Source organism: Nyctibius grandis, chromosome 4, assembly GCF_013368605.1.
Source record: "Nyctibius grandis isolate bNycGra1 chromosome 4, bNycGra1.pri, whole genome shotgun sequence".
NCBI lineage: Eukaryota > Metazoa > Chordata > Aves > Nyctibiiformes > Nyctibiidae > Nyctibius > Nyctibius grandis.
Genome location: NC_090661.1, coordinates 31,368,899 through 31,382,484, shown reverse-complemented (window position 1 = coordinate 31,382,484; position 13,586 = coordinate 31,368,899). Strand labels below are relative to the sequence as shown.

Here is a 13,586-nt window from a genome sequence, read left to right as displayed (position 1 = left end):
ACCCCAGATAACCTATTAGCAAATAGACCTGTAGAACAAAATAAAAGTTAAGCCTGATCTCCCAAGTTTGTCTTTCACTAAAAGAACCTGCACCTTTCACTGTTAAGTTTCTATGGGAGAAGGTTAAGGAAAATAAGGAGGGGAGAATCCATCAGCCAGCTTCCTCTTCAACAAACCTGTGCCACACCATGGAACATTTTAGTTTGCAAAATCAGTAAAGAATTTGCAATTTTCTTCAACATCCTTTACTTTCTGTGTACCACAAGTATTCCATTTTGAATGAGTCCTACACACTGGATTTATTTCACTGACTGAACACAGAATTAGACAATCTGCTACTGTCCTGCCTCTCCCCTTTCCCGTTAACCTGAATTTCTGATATTCAGATGTTTCATTAATCACAGTTAAATAAACTTTCTGCTACCTGTTTAAAGACCACTACACAACATCATAGACTTACTACAAAATAGATGAGAATTTTAAGCACGTTAAACTATTCTGATTGCCTTTCAGATAAGCTGTGAGTGGTATTTCTGTTCCCAAAAATATGAGTCATAAAAACCTTAAATGGATGTGAAGAACTTCCCTAACTTTGCTGTGGACTAGACTGAGAGTAATTAAATATGTTACAATCTAACCAGTAACCGCCTCACACATTTTCCATGCATCTGAACTTAAGTGATCCCAACACCATTAGGAAATTATAACTGTAAGAAAATAATATATATTAATGACAGTTCTCTTGGTTAAGTCCTTTACAAACGTTATTGGGACTAAAGACTTGTGAGGGGGCTATGGGGACATGAATTCCTACCTTCAGGAAAATAAAAAATAAAAACAACTTCTAAATTGCATGAAAGGAAAGAATTAGCATTAAAACCCAGGAACTTCTGTAACCCAGTTCCAAACTTAAAACAGCAGATAATAGAGTCCCCAAAGTAAACACAGAATTATGTAATATCTAATTTAATTCAGTAATGCAGCTCGCTTTAGCACCTAAGCATAAATGAGACTGATGTCCATACACTCCATACTGGGATTGCTAGGGGAGCACTACTTTTTTTTTTTTTAACAGCCTATTGAAGCTAAATAAGTACTTATTAATGACACCAGACATGGTGACTACTATTTGTTTGGAAAAGATGAAAACACCTAATGTGGTGCTTCTGAGAAAAAAAAAAAACACAAGACTATCTTTGCTACTTCCCTAAACCAATAATTGTCTCCAATCATTTTGACACGCCTAAAAGAAATAAGAGCTAAGAATTATCAGAATCCAACAAACTACTTTGCTTAGACCTTAAGAGCTATAAGTCCTGACCAGAAGGGCTATTCACAGTTCCACGTAAACAGCTGTTGAGAGAAGCAATTCCCAGCATATTTCGCACTAGCACCATTCCCCACTTTCTGAAAACAGAATGTCCCAAGAATTAGGCCTGCAGCTTTAGGCCAGTACTGTTTAGAGCCCTGCCAGCCATACATGCCTTATAAATGCTGCATCACATGGTAAACCAAGGCAAGTGCAGTGTAAAAACACAGTTTTCTGCCACAATGAACTGCTGGGGATATCCACAAATGCCACAAAGTATCTGAAAGCAAGTCCTGAAAAATTGAATTAATTCTAACCTGAATTTCAAAATACTACGGCTACAGCCATTTTACACCTACCATAGACCAGCAGTCCTCGGGATCTGGGGGTGGTATGACACAAGACCGGCAGATGCCAATCCCTTTCCACTGAAGAAACTGGGACAGCAATTCACAGTAGATTGATCTAGTACTACACTGGATGTAATGCCATCTAGTACTACACTGGATGTAATGCAGATAGATGAGTCAGCAAATCATTAGCTATTTCATGAAGATAAAGGCAAACATAGCTGCAACTAATCACTTTTTATACATGTGATGTATCTCAAGGCAGAAAGATGCACATCAGAAAGCTGAAAGACCACCTTTGAAAGCGGAAAGGAAGCTTATGCAGAATTTACCTAGACCAAACACTAAAGCAGTAAACTGAGCAATAAGCAATCATTTACGTAAAAGCCGCATTAAGAGGACTGGAGTAAGCATGTTTGTACATTTTTAGATGTAACTGGAGCCAGAGACAATGTGTGAAGGGGAACAAAAAACCCAATCCCACAGCTCAGCTCCACAAAAAGAAATGAAGTTTTCCATTCTTTATAGAAAATCTGAAGGAAGGAAGATTTTGGGACTACTTTTTTTTTCCCCTAAGGTAACATTATCATTAGCAAGATAAACTGTATCTTCACAATCACCTCAATCATTTTAGCATTTGCCTACATTTTGCCCACACTGATTGGTTCCATTTCCCACTTGACCTAACGCCATAAAAAGCAAGACATCCATTCAATTACTACTATTTGCTTGTGGTTAGAGGGCTGCACAGCCTTTATGCACAGAAACCCCTACTTCTAGGGCTATTATGCAAGGGGACAGAACTAAGTCTGGCCACTGGATTCTGATACACTATATGGGGAGCAAGAGCTAAGGCAATGAGCGGAACCCAGTTGGTTCAGATAACATTTTGCCATCTATGAGAAGCAGACAGCAAGACAATGTGGTAGTAGTCAGAAGATCTACCATCACTGATGGATTTGAGATGTGTTCTCATCTCTGAAACCTACGTCCTATGGCAAGACAATCAGCAGCTGGCTGTTCACATAACCAGAGCTACAGATGTCTCTCTACCAAAGAGGCATGAAGCCATCATTACCTGTTACTGGTGGTCTCTCTTCTACGCAGAGGTCATTTATGCATCTAGAAGACACTTCAGGGAAAGAGCTCCTGAATGCATAATCTTCACCTCAGGTGGGACCTTTCGAGGGTAAGGAAGGCAGGCAGGCAGGACCACTTCCAAAATGTACTAGCTCACAGTTTCACTAGCCATATACACCACATCAGTGTCACTTCCTTTTAGCAACAGCACAGCCTCTCTGCTCTTTCTCCCCCACCTAAAGCTCTGGCTAGCACTTGCAGAAATGGAAACAGGGAACTGATACTGTTGAAAAAAAATGGAGAAAATAAATAGTTTTTATCATTTATTGAATTCAAGAAAGGAATACACGAACAGTCTTGGGATGCTAAACTGCAATTCAGAAGTGCAAGAAGGATGGCCATTATCAGGCAAGACTGGAGATAAGTCATGTTCCAGTTTCTGAGGCAATTCCAGGATACATTTCCAAAAAGTTATTACCTCTGAATACCTAATTTTTTTTTTTCCTGAAATGCAGGAGATGAAAGAGAGTAATAAACTATCAAATCAACCAAATTCCTGCAGGTGAGACACAACATCCAACAGTGGAAGGCAAGCCATTTTGTGCAAAACTGTCTTTTTCCAACCAAGTGACCATACTCATTCACAGCAAAGCACTGCAGTACATTATTAAGAAATTAAGACAGGAAACTGAGAAATAAGGAAATGAAGACGGACAGATTTTCACCCTAGATTTCCTCAAAAATAATTATTTTCATCAACTTTATCATCCTTAGGATTTTCAAAACAAGAATAACACTTCCACAGTTCACAGGACCTCCCTGTATTTGCTGTACCTGTATTTCTACCTCAGCACTGCCTACCTCAGAAGAACGAACGAACTGAATCTACAGTACAAGGATAGAAATTTACCAGTTGTTAAATTAGTATGTGTTAGAGCTAAATTCTTTTTTTTTTCACTTGAATGATAAATATTGTTTACTCTAAGATTTGCAGAATTGGGTCCTTAGCTTAAAGTCAACAACTACTGTAGGCAGAAAAACCATGTTGACTTTTTCTAGTCCTAGTTATGTTCCTGGTCTGTGCATGGGCAAAATACTAAACACTATAAGGACATAACTACCTTGAGAACAAACTCTCGCACACAAAGCAAATGACGTCCAAAGCAAGAGTTAATCATACAGAGAATAACTGATTACAACTGAAAATAAAATTGAAGTACAGGAACATGTCTGAAATGTGAGGTAATGGACATGAAACCTTACTATGTCCGTATCAATAGCTAAGATCGTGCATTTAAGCAATAAAGGTAATTTCTGAGACAAGAATTCTGTACTTTTACGAATGAGGAAAACTTTCAGATTGTACTATGCACATACCTCTTTAAAGGGGTGTACCCTACCTCACTACACAGCAAAGAAGTATTTACATATTTCAGCTGTTCAAGTTTGTGTCAAGCCAATCTTACAAGCTTTCCTTTAACGCCTTTGAACAATTATGAACGTTTGTATTGAAGTATTGAGGAAAAAATAATAGTGACCTTGTTTGGAGGATAACACTCACAGACTCTGAGTACTCCTTGTGAAAATCCAAGACACGTAGTATTCAGGTTGGTAAAAGGGTTAAGAGAAAACCTAAAAATTATCTTGATGTACCACTGTGCTGTTCCTGGGGGCAGCACAGAAATGACTTAATTAGTTACCATCCCATTCATTACGGCCTGGTGGAAGAGTCACCAGGCCATCTAAGCGAGCAGGTCAGAATTTGCCAAGACAAAATAAAACCTGAAGGGGGAAAAAAAAAAAGCCTCATAACAATATTACAGACATTTAAATGAAACAACAAACAATCCATATTCAATATTAGCATGATGCACCTATCCAAAACACACTCAGAATTCAACAAAGCATTCAGTGACTCTCTTCTATTTGCCAGCTACATACAGTAAAACCAAGACATAGCTTAGATTTAAAAAAAAAAAAAAAATAACCAACTATGAACGGCTGTTATAAAAACTATTTCATAGAAGCTTTCATTAAATATCCTGGCAAAATGATACAGGCTGATTGAATCGCAGTCCTTCATTCCCTTGCACGAGGCTGGCTTTCTGCTACCAAGCTAAGAGAAATACACAGGGCTGCCCAGTTGTTCAAAGACTGAGTGGCTTTTTACAGGCTACTTTCTTTATATAGGAAAATCCATGCATGGAAGAGTTGAGAAGCATTTTAAACGAACAAACTGTCTCTGAAAAACAAATTCATGTCATTTTAAAAAAAAAAAAAAGCAAGTAATCCTAATGTGTAAATAAATAATATGTATACAAATGTCATGACACTTTCAAAGCCACCCTTGCAAATCCAGTTAAAGAAAGAGCACGTTACATAAGAGATGCTTTTCACGTACACACTGTAACCTGTGCAGAAATACCAAAATTTATAGACACAAGCAAAATTGAACACTTAATATTAAATTAACCTCTGAAAACGTTCAACGCCTGTTAATAGGAGAGAGTGCACAATTAATTCTAACTACTACCTAGACTCCCAATTATTCACTATGGGAGGGAGGGGGACAAAAGAAACCCAAAAAAGCCCCTATATTGGTAAATATCCGCTAAAATACGAAATGCGAAACTGATATCACAACCACTGAATCCTATAAAACCTGGCCTACATAAGACCTTAAACCAGACACTCTAATTCTCATACATGACATTTTCAAGCTGGGTTAGGGAATTTGACACACACGTGATATATCTTTCAACCTGAAAAGTGATGACTCAACATAAACACAGACTCTGCATTGATCAGGACTACAAGGAAGAACACACACAGGAACCCCGGCCCAGCACAAAGCACTAAACCTTGACTAGTACCATCTTAATGACAGGTAAATTTTTTCTCAGGCTTTTTAGACCAGATTAAGCCTCACAGGCTTTTGGAAACAGCATCACATCTCATTCTTGTAAATGAAAAACGGTCAGCAGAAAGATCATGTTAAGTAGACTTTGACAATAAAATACCCAGCCTTTAAAAAAAAAAAAAAAAGTATATACTTTAGAAAGGCATATTAGTGAAACAGGGGAAAAGGCTGCAAAATTCATCTACCTCACTGTCGAGACATGAACCAGCCACAACCCCCAGAGCACAGCCTGTACTGCTCTGTAGCACTGCAGTTACAGTGACAAGTACAAATCAAACTAGTATCAACTGTCTTTTTATGAGAAAAAGTACCCATTGATTATTTTCCACAGAATTTAGGTTATTACTTTGAGTAAGAAACAAATATTAGAACAAAAAGCCAAGCCAGCAATTAAGTTCCATGGAAGCATGGTATTTGGCTATTTGCTTCGTATAAACTGGTCTAATGCTACTGAGTTCCAGAAAAAAAATATCCAAGAACAAAATTAGAAGATTACTCTTAAACACATTTAGAAGGAACATACTTGCTTTTCCCTCATACTGTGCATACAAAGTGAAAATACATGCCCAACACTTCAACCATTAGGTACTAAACAAAAGTTAGACACAGCCTATATCAATTGCAAACCAAGTTTCTATTTGTGTCATTCCTCCCTACGGGGAACAAATTCCCATGTCTCCACAGATCTTTACTTCAGCAGTTGATTAATTCATACCTTTGAAAGCAGACTGTCCTCACTCAAAATCTTAAGTCAACACACAAAGATATCAGCTAACTAAAGACCCAAGCATTTAACAGCCACTAAGCATTCACTTGCAAGGCAAACTGAGTAACTAGGAGAGTCTGGCAGTTATACGCCCAGCAGTGCCCATGAGCAAACTGCACAGCCTCGGAAAAGCCAAGGTATCTCTAGTCCTGGCAGATTATGGAAACGAGCTTTTTTAACAGTCTAAAATTCGTTCACTGCTGAGCGTGGAGCCTCGACACAAGCTGAAACTGCATTAATCGAGTTTGGACAACATTAAAACTAGAAGGAAAGAGACCTTTAAGGTTTGGGGTTTTTCCCTAGAAAAATAAACTGATTAAAAGTGGTCACATCCAGATTAAGAACAGTTAGCATACAATAACAGTGGTTCTGGCCAAGTGCACTAGTATATGTTTTTTTGTAATAGCCTCAGCGGTACTTGTAGCTCCTAGACCTGTGCCCCGTGAAGAAGCCCAGGCCAATGACCGAGTATGTACCTACAGAAAGCAGTTCTGATTAATAAACTCTCTGGGTATACCTAAAGATTAGAGAGTACCGTTTACAATCCAATTCACCAGGAAGTTCCAGATTGTTGTTTCCTAGAAAAGGAAAGGTAACCAGAAAAAAATCCAAATAGTTTGTTCCAAGTTTTAATACACTGTATTTGAAACCACTATTTCAATTAGAAGGCTAATAACTTTGGTTCTGGCTTCAATATCAAAACTCACCAGCAATATTTCAACAGCACTCAAAGAACAGATTCAGCACTCAAAGAACTTGTTTCTAAGCCCCAAACTCTAAAATGATTGGCTTCACGTTTTCCTCAAGAGCACCTTTACATTTTGGCACCCATATTCTTCTTTCAACCCATTTCTCACATACAAATCATTTGTCCTGACACACTTTTAGTCACAACTCTGCAGAAACAGGAGACATATATAGTACTATCCAGAAACATCTTTAAGCCATCACATCTGATAACTACAAAACGCCAGGACTCTACAAAGAATTACTCTGTAAGGACAAATGCTGAACAAAGCAACTCAAGTTTTCACAGAGGTATCTCCTACAACACACTTAAAAGGATTCTAGATGAATGTGTAACCGCAGTTACACATGACATGATGCCATTTATACTTCTAGACTGATGGCAGATGTTTGCGGGTCTCTGTCAATAAACACGAAAATAAAAATAACCCACAAAACACCACTGCCTCCTGCACAGTGGAATAGTCTTCCTGATCTTGCTTGTTATTAAAGTTTTCTTCTTTCGCATGCAACATCTGCTTTAACTATACACTGTAAAGAACAATCAGTTCAAAATGGGTATTTGATGGATCCCACAACTAAGATGAGAACAAATCCTCTTCCAGACACAGCTGTGTCAGTCTGAGGCTACTGCGCTTAGCCCATCCCTAGCTCCTCATCCTCCAATTGCCGCTGTTATCAGCCACATCAACGTGCCAGCTGAGAAAAACAGAATCAAAAAAAGAAGAACACTCTCCAATTTATTTGAGGTTTTAATCAGCCAAGCCAGCTTAAAACAGTTTGCTATAGGTCTTTGTTAACCCAGGTCTTGTTAATGGAAAGGTACAGTTCCAGAAAAGCTCAAGGAAATTTAAATCAGAGCTACTATGGCCGCATCTCCCACCCGCTATCTCATTGACTTCAATGGGAAGTCCCATTCCCACCCCCTGACCTGGATGGTCAGTCAGTTCAGAAATATGATCCAGCCAAAAGCAATTCATTACCAGTCTGATTAACTCCCTGACTTTGCTTAACTCACAGCCACAAAGGCTTCCTTGACAGCAGGGGAAGATGCACAGTCAAGAATGAGGCAGAACCACCGCAGCCCCAGTTTAAGCTGCCCAGGTTCTTGACAAGCTTAGGCAAAACTAAAACAGAGCTGCTTCAGAAAAGAGTGGTCACAGCCTCCTCCTCCTTGTCCTATGCAAGCAATAACATTTGCATAGCCATGAAGTCAGCCAGTTTAGGCAGTTGATCCAACTGAAGCTCAACATTTTTCTGTACCGGCATTTTCAGCTGGATCAGCAAAGAAGGACTGACAGAAAAATAGCTCCTTTTGGTGAAAGCACTGCCAGAGAAATCAAAGCTGCTCTGGTGGTAATGCAGTAACATGACTGTAAAGGACATGTTAAGTCTTGGCTTGATCGAGTTTATGCTTGGTATTCTGTAGAAAAAGAAAAGCAATATGCTCTAATGTCACTTATTAAAACTGAGATCCCTGGACTGAACAAGTAGTCTATAATTTTAATATATGTTCACTGATCAACATAAACTCCAAAAGCAAGACTAAGGCCATGACGTCACATTAGTTCAAACCAAGCTTGCTTGATAACGTGGCAAAATAAATAAGAGTATAAATAACCTTTGACCTCTCCCCCGAAAAAATAAAAAGGTCAGCAGAGTGTCAAATGAGTGTAACAGGTAGGATAGGACCCCAAAGTCAGCAATTACACCAGCTCAGGCTGCAATGAGAATCTCTTACCTCAGAGTTTCTGTAAAACATCTTTTATAGAGCGCAGATGATTTACTTTGCATCTCCATTAATAATACTAGTGGAATAAAAACAGCTATAGGCAGAATCCAAGAATCCTGTACGGTGCTGTAACAAGTTCTTACAAACACACAAGAAAAACTCCACAACGTTATTCCTGATAGCCCCTACTCCTGGGGAGGCAAGCACTTTCACAAGGATTTGCACTGTCATTGCAGAAAGTTTTTCTCCCACCACACTCATTATGGTAGGAAACAGAAGTACTTACAGATCATTCCGACACCAAGCAGCTATATCAAACTACAAAATGTAATACTTAGAAGTCTTGTGAGTTTTAAGAGCCCAGCGTGGCTTGTTGGTTTGTTTTTTTTTTTTCTTCTTAAACACATAATGTCAGCTACTGATACAAAATCAGAGGGTTTCACAACACCAGAGTGAGAAGATAAACAAACTTGTCTACTCTGTCTAGTTTACATGCACCTTCAGTTTCCACACATTTAACAGAAGTAATAAAATGCAGGAAAGTAATTCCCAGGCTGAAAAGTAAATTTTTTGCTAATAAGGATTTAAATGGCTAATTTGAATTGCATTTCATATGTGTACTCTAGGAAGAAATTTCTTTGATGTGTTGTGTTTAGAGTTCTGTAAATCAGAGTTTTCACTGAGGCTTAAAACCAACACCTTATTCAATTACAGATTAAAAAGAGTTTACTGTAGGATAACTCAGGCTATCAAAAGAGTTTAAGAATCCCAGGCAAGGATGAGCACCTCTCAAATTCATTTTTTTGGACTTTGCTCGCGTTATTTTTTATTTCTTCCGTAAGATTTTTGCTAAGGGGAAAAAAGCATTTCCACAGAGAATTGCCAAGAGGTGAAGAAATGGAAAACACACGCTGATGAGCAGGAAAACAATACTGTTTCTCTATGGTAACTGTTAACTTCTGTATAATCATAAAGACCTCTTTAGCAGTAACCATAGATCAATAAGTCAAATAGAACTGATGAGTCAGAAATCCATTTAAATATTTACACTTTTTGCTACAAGCCATACCTAGAGGAATATTGTAGCCAAACAGAATGACTGCGTCTTCCATTTTACCCACTCTCCTCATTCGGGAGCCTATCTGGAGAGGCAGGAAGATCAAAAATATGAAACAACAACAAAGCAAAACAAAACCCCTTAAATGGTACACTCAGACATTGGTAACAGTTACAAGTTTTGGACAGCTGAATTAAGAAACATTGACACCAACTTGAAAACACAGTAGCACACAGAAATCAACCCAAAAGCTCCCTTATCATTTCATAAGCTATTAATGAGCAGGTTACATAAATCTACTGGACCAAAAGGGTTGTAGACCGGAGCTGCTGCAAGACATTAGCTCGCCTCTGAGGGATGCATCATTTCATTCTTGAGGACTGTTCATCTCCATAAGTGCAATAAAAGGAGTTAAGCGCATTCCAAACAGAAGCTGCCTTTTAACCCTTCATTATCTACCGAAAACCGAGCGAGGCGATGCCGGCCCGCGGTCAGCGCTCACCCGGGCCCCAGCAGCCCTCCGCCCCGCACGCTGTTGCTCATCGATCCCCCCTGCGCGCTACAGGACGAGCCGAACGCGGCCGGCCGCTCCTTTGTGCAGCCTGGCCAGGCTGTAGCACACGCAGAAAGGAACAGGGGAAGCCACGAAGCGGGTGAAAAGAGACGAGGTTCGCTGCTAACGGGGACCCTTTCCCTTATAACTCCCCCTGCGAGACCGGGTCGTCAGCGCCCCCGCCCCGGAGCCCCGTCACGACACCTCTCAAACTTCACCGCGCCCCAGCCCCGGCTGAGGCGAGGCGGAGGATTCACGGGAAACCCAAACATCCCCGAGCCCCGGTGCTCCCCGCTCACTCCCGCGGCCGCAGGCAGGGGCGGGAGGCGATACAAAGCGCCACGCACGGCGACAGCCGGCCCGGGAGCGGCCGCGCCGGAGGGACCCTCTGACGGAAACCTGGCCGGGATTCAAGGCCTAGGAGAGACCGCAGGCACAGGCGGCCCCGGGAGAGGAGACCAGGAAGCAGCAGCGCCCCAGGGATCGCTCCCTTGGGCCGGCGCCTCGGTGCTCCGCGCAAGGCCTTCGCCCCCGCGGGGTCCACCTGCGCCGAGCCCCCGCCCCACCCCGGAGATCGCGCCGGGGCCCACCCCGCCGGCCCCCAGGGCGGGGACCGGAGGGCGCCCCCGCCTCTCCCCCAGCCCCCGCACGCACTTTCCCGGGGAACCACCGCCCCTCACCCCCCGCCGGCCCCTTCAGGCTTCCCCGCCTCCGGCGCCCCCCCTCCCTCGCGCCCGAACCCCCCCGCACCCCGCCGGGCTCGCACGCCCCCTCCTCACCCGCCCAAGGCTCCGGCCCCCGCCTGCTGCGGCGAAGGCCCGGCCCGGCCGCACTCACCTGCTGCCCGCAGCCTCCTCCCTCCAGCGCCTCTTCAGCCGCCCGTCGCCACCGAGCAGCGCCGCTGCTGCTGCTGCTGCCGCCGCCGCCGCCGCTCCCCCCCGCCCCCCCCCCCCCCCCGCCTCCCGGCAACTGCTCCCGCCCCCGTCGCCCGCCTCGCCCAGCCCGGCGGTCCATTGGCCGCCCGCCCCGCTGTCCGGCCTTTGGATTGCTGCGAGGAGCTGCTCGTCAAAGTCCCGACTCCGCCTCTCTCCACCCACGGGTCCCGTGTGTTTTATTCACGCCGGGGCTTTGGCGCCCCCACTCTTTTGCTGCCGCTCCTGATTGGCTGGAGCCGTCGGAACAGAGCGCCAGGATAGGTTGCCAGAAGTGCCAGCTGCGGCGATGGGCCCGCCTCCCCACTCGGGGTTAGGCTGCGTTGGAGCGGCGAAGAGTTGGGTTGCCGGGCGGGAAGGGGGGTGCTGCTGACTGCGCCGCGGCGGCCGGCCCCCCGTTCGGCTCCGGAGACCCTCCGGCGCACTGGTGCGCTAAGAGGGGACCTGCCTTCAGAGCGGTTCGCCGCCTGTCTCCGGTTTGGCTCTGCCGTGGGTCTCGTTCCCTCGCAGCAGTGAGGCGGCTTCTGGGCAGGCAGGGCCGCGGGGCAGAGCCACCCTGCTTTGGGGTTTCTGTTCTCCAAAGCTCCGGAGTGTGGGGAGCTGGGTGGCAGGGCTCCTCAAGCGTGAAAGCGGACCCCACAGTACTGCCTGCCACGAGGGAGAGCTCAGGGGCACGCACCTGTCCGAAACACGTCACCAGCACTGCAGTTGTGGAGATTTTTCCCCAGGTGGGGAGACCCCCTGGCAGCTTCTGGAGAGCCCCTCCCAGGAGAGGCAGCAGCCCTGGCGTGGGCTGGCAGCAGTGGTGACACGAGGAGGAGGCCAAGGAGGATGGCTCCCACCGGCTCAGCCGTGGGACCCAGTGCCACCTCGATTTCCTTCCAATAAGCCACGTGTGGTAACTGTTGCCTTCCCAAACGTGCTGCTCATGCCAGTTCTCCAGAAACTGAGCACATAACGTCCTCCATCAGCTGGAGGCTGGGTTTGCAGGGAAAACGCGAGCAGGCTCCTCTCTGCCACGCATTAACCTCCATGATTGGGACTTCCTGAGATCCAAAATCTCAGGTTTCCTTCCTTCAGCCCAAGAAGCACAAGCGTGCCTCCATTTTCAAAGCGGAGGCAGTACTAGGTGCTGAATTCAGCAGGGAAGCTGCGCTTCAAAGGGAAGTTACCCAGGGGAATCCTCTGTGTGCAGCACCCGTGTGACTGTGCGCACGGGGCTTGGCCTGAACATGTTATCCAGAATGCATATTTCCAACATCTGCCTCCTCTCACCAGACTTTGAAGCAGCTACTTCATCCAAAATGCAAGCCAGAACAGTTCCTGGAGCATTCAGCTGAAAAAAAGAAAAAAAACCCAGGAACCTGAAATGCAAAGATTACATGAGGTTTCTCTTGCATCATTATCTTCTCCCTGCATGCACCATCCCCCTTATTCCTCTTTGTTTCTGAATCAAGCAAAGAAACAGAGCAACAAAGAACGTGGGCCTTAATGTTAACTGGCAAACATCCAGAAAATAAAGCAACTGAAATCAGTGGGAATTTCAGAACATCGTGTGCAAAAATCATTTACCAAGTTCACACAGGAGGTGCTCGGGCAGAAGTATGAGCGTGACACTGACTCTGAGTTTGAGACTGATGCTCTGACCCCAAAATCATCCCTTGTTCACAAATTAAACTAAGATAGCCTTTTTTTTTCCCTTACATCTTTTTGCATATCCCTCTGCTTGGAAAGCAAAACCAAAGCAGAGAGCTGCCTTCCCTCTCACAGTTGCTTCTCAGTTACTTTCAGACTGCTGCTGTGAGCCAGCAGGACAATATAGCCATGTTTGAGCCAAACGTGTTCCAAAATGTGTACACAGACATTTCTACCAGTCCTGAGTTTTCTTCAGATTTTATGAAAACTAGAGACATTCCTGACCTGGCATAGCTCTTAAAATATTGCATCCCCAGTAGCTTCGGTTTAACTCTTCATCTTATTCCCAGCCTCTGGATTTCTGACAAAAAATTTATAAAGCATGGTGCCCTATATCTTTATTTCTAAGGAACAATTCCTGTATTACAAAGATGCTCTACTTCCAAATGGAAAGTATTTGAGGGCTAGCAAGGAAAAGGCCAGGATGTGCTACTGTAAATAAAGT

The 13,586-nt window shown here is 43.8% G+C and overlaps 1 protein-coding gene across 6 annotated transcripts in view; it reads right to left on the bottom strand.

The window, feature by feature from the left end:
- The window catches only part of NUMB (NUMB endocytic adaptor protein), a 105,459-nt gene extending 94,012 nt beyond the window's left edge, over nucleotides 1-11,447 (bottom strand). For 5 of the 6 annotated variants that reach the window (XM_068398515.1, XM_068398508.1, XM_068398512.1 and 2 more), the window contains exon 1: nucleotides 11,352-11,447. The gene's annotated coding sequence lies outside the window, so the exon portion shown is untranslated. Of the gene's footprint in view, nucleotides 1-9,973; nucleotides 9,994-11,351 lie in introns of those variants that run through there. The other variant, XM_068398510.1, reaches the window with a different exon arrangement.
- Between the last annotated feature and the right edge of the window lie 2,139 nt (nucleotides 11,448-13,586).